At 40.9% G+C, this 3,769-nt stretch overlaps 1 long non-coding RNA gene across 1 annotated transcript; it reads right to left on the reverse strand.

Moving 5' to 3' along the window:
• Positions 1-458: 458 nt before the first annotated feature.
• LOC129868597 (uncharacterized) lies at positions 459-3,459 on the reverse strand. Its single transcript, XR_008761781.1, has 3 exons — positions 3,169-3,459; positions 709-2,404; positions 459-592 (listed from the first exon to the last, which is right to left on the reverse strand). It is a non-coding gene; the product is annotated as an uncharacterized LOC129868597 (long non-coding RNA).
• Positions 3,460-3,769: the final 310 nt, after the last annotated feature.

Below are 3,769 nucleotides of genomic sequence, written 5' to 3' on the forward strand. Positions count from 1 at the left end.
TTGATGTATAGTGAGATGTCGAAGGAAGCCTTGAGTAGGTCAGTAGCCTACAGAGTAATATGAGAAGAATGCAATTGCTGAATTTATGTAGATATTCTAAAATAAGTGCTTTGATAACTTTCAAATGTAGATAACTTTCAAATGTTGTCCATGTAAATAAAAAAGAAGCAGTGTTTTGCTAATATAATATTGTACACATTTCATCTTTCATTGTTATTCCCAGTCGATACAGATACTGTGCCTATTAACATTTTATCTGGTGGTAATGGCAAACATGTCAGAGTGGTCATACCTTCCTGTGTTGTATTCTGCACCAGGATCAGGGAACTCCTGTTGTATACGGGACAGTATACAACAGGAGTTCCCTGATCCTGGTGCAGAATACAACAGGGTTCCCCCTCCCCATATTGATTGATACCATTCAATTCAATAATACAAAAAGACAACACATGTAAAAGTTGTGTCGAGTAAAGTGTTTATGCCGAGTGCCAGGTCTCTCTCTATTCAGAGACATCAGTATCAAGCTTGTCTGTCAGTCTGTACTTCATCACATCATCTTGCAAGTCTCCATGTGCTGGCTCCATACATGTTTCTGTGAACACAAACACACATAGACACTGTTCTATTACGAATGGCAGTTAGGATAGGTGTTTTCTGACACACAAACAGGTACTATGCTGAAGTTTGAACAGGTCAGACTAAACCTACCTAATTCTGTTCTCCCCATCGAGTGAGCAGGCAAGAGGTGAGGTCCTTGCCAGAGACCCATTGATGGGCATAGCAACGTAAATCAGCTCTGTGTCCCTCATCAGAGATACTGGTCGATCACACACACACACACACACACACACACACACACACACACACACACACACACACACACACACACACACACACACACACACACACACACACACACACACACACACACACACACACACACACACACACACACACACACACGGAGCACTGATTACATTACCAATGATGGTTATGATTAGCATGGTGGAAACAACCTTATCACTGCATTTACCTTTCTATTTCACTTCAGATATCATAAAATGTGAAGAGAAATAGAATGGAGAACACAGCGATCAGGCTGAATCCACCAGGCTAGGTTATGCCCTAGACATTATATCCATCTAATAGAAAATAAGCAACAAATAATGTTAGCCTACTTTTTTATCAATCCGGGTATTTTTTAATGCAACTTTTCACATCACACATTACCTGTTGTTGTTGAGGCAATAACTTGGGCAAAAACTTGGGTCACAATGGAGAAGGTGGAAAGTTTTAAGTTCCTGGGCATACACATCACAGACAAACTGACATGGTCCACCAACACAGACAGAGTGGTGAAGAAGGCGCAACAGCGCCTCTTCAACCTCAGGAGGCTGAAGAAATGCGGCTTATCACCCAAAACCCTGACAAACTTTTACAGATTTACAATCGAGAGCATCCTGTCGGGCTGTATCACAGCCTGGTACTGCAACTGCACCGCCCGCAACCGCAAGGCTCTCCAGAGGGTGGTGCGGTCTGCACAACACATCACCGGGGGCAAACTACCTGTCCTCCAGGACACCTACAGCACCTGATGTCACAGGAATGCCAAAAAGATCATCAAGGACAACAACCACCCGAGCCACTGCCTGTTCACACCTCTACCATCCAGAAAGGTGAGGTCAGTACAGGTGCATCAAAGCTGGGACCTAGAGACTGAAAAACAGCTCCTATCTCAAGGCCATCAGACTGCTAAACAGCCGTCACTAACTTAGAGAGGCTGCTGCCTACATTGAGACCCAATCACTAGTCACTTTAAACAATGGCACTTAAATAATGTTTACATATCTTACATTACTCATATCACATGTATATACATGTATATACTGTATATACCATCTACTGCACCTTGCCTATTCCGCTCGGACATCGCTAATCCATATACTTACATGTACATATTCTCATTCACCCTTTTAGATTTGTGTGTATTAGGTAGTTGTTGGGGAATTGTTAGATTACTTGTTAGATATTACTGCACTCTCGGAACTAGAAGCACAAGAATTTCACTACACTCGCATTAACACCTGCTAACCATGTGTATGCGACCAATAAAATTTGATTGGATTTTTATCAGAGGCCTCATGATGGTGTGTCCTTTTCATAGAGGTTGAGGGAGACTGGCAACAATGCAGGGGGTTTCACAAGGGTACTTGTGTCACATTACACACTTTTATTCGGAGGTCTGCCTGACAAGCTGTCAAAACAGCAAGTGACCAGTGAATAAAATTATTTCTGGAGGTCGTTAAACCATTGCTGGACATGATTCCCATATTTTCTCCTTCTGGTTGGTTCCGGCATCTGTTCATGATCGGGGATCAGTCTGGCACCCAACTGTGCACTTTATCTAACAGAAAAACAGGGACAAATGACTGTCATCATCCCTCAATTTTGAAGATAGCTCAAGAAATAACGTAATCTCATTTGGAAGCTAATTCTATGTTTCACAGATGTAGACTGACTGGCTCCAGATTGGATTCGATTCAGGCCAGTGACTCCCTGCAACCAACTGCGACATGTTTTGCTATTGCCCTGGATATGTTTGTGTTTGTTGGTGCTAGTTAGTACACGGTTGTAGTTAGGCATGCGTTAGCTAGTACCATCAAAGCTGCATCCAATATGTATTTGTGCCCTAGACATGGGTTGCACTTTGGAGACTAGTGGCTGTTTTGTTTAAATTACACTAACTTAGAGTGGCATGGAAATACGATGACATTGTTAAAGTAGGCAAATCATTAGCAGGAAACAACTTTGTCATATTATGATGTCATCACATTTACTTTAGAGAGATGGCAATGTTGCCATTACTGATACTAGCTACATTTGTGAAAAATAGGCTAAAATACAGTGGTTCCCTCAATCTTAGTTGGCTGGCTAAAGTTATACTGCATCTAAAGTCAAGCTGTTTCTTACAAATGATTTGCCTTCTTTTTAATTGTTGTTGTGTTTCCAAGCCAAATCCAAATTGTATTGAGGTAGGCTAACGTTAGCAAGCTATCTAGTTGGCAGCTTATGTTAGCTATGTTAGCAATGATAGTAATAATGCTTATCAAAATATACATAACCAGATACATAACCAGCAGTCTATGGTCTAGCTACCTGTATACTCACCAACACTGGAGAGCAACGAACTCCAGCCATCTATTCCGCATGATGATAGGGTCCTTCCGCAGGGCATGCAAACCAAAGTTGTTGGTTGTGAATCCTGCTGGAAGCATGTATTGCATGAGCCGAGGGGCGATTTGCACGTGGAGCTTGGCAAAAAGGGCATGATTTGTTGACAGAATTGTAAACCAAAACCAACCTTCCTTTACTCGTTGTAACGCACTGATGTTCAAAACTCTGTTTTAGACTAGAATATTTACATTAGTCAAGTTTTTTATCACAAAATAAAAAAAATTCTAAGTCAGTGTTTGAAAGTAAATATCATTGGAATGTTTTCCTATCATTCACTAAAATGTTGTTCACAACATCTGTACAAACTACCACAAAACATTCCCCCAAGGTTCTCATTAGGTTGCCAGAAAATGTATTAACACAATGTGTTCTGGTAAGGTTCTTAGAACATACTGCCGCCACAAAATTTGAGAGCAATAGGAGTGGTTCTGAGGAAACATTACAGGAATGTTATGCTAATGTTGATGGATATGTTATTCAAAACGCACATAACAACAAAACAAAAAAATATCTTCCATTTCTGTAAGGTTATGAC

The sequence above is a fragment of the Salvelinus fontinalis genome, chromosome 13 (assembly GCF_029448725.1).
Source record: "Salvelinus fontinalis isolate EN_2023a chromosome 13, ASM2944872v1, whole genome shotgun sequence".
In the NCBI taxonomy this organism is placed as follows: Eukaryota; Metazoa; Chordata; class Actinopteri; order Salmoniformes; family Salmonidae; genus Salvelinus; species Salvelinus fontinalis.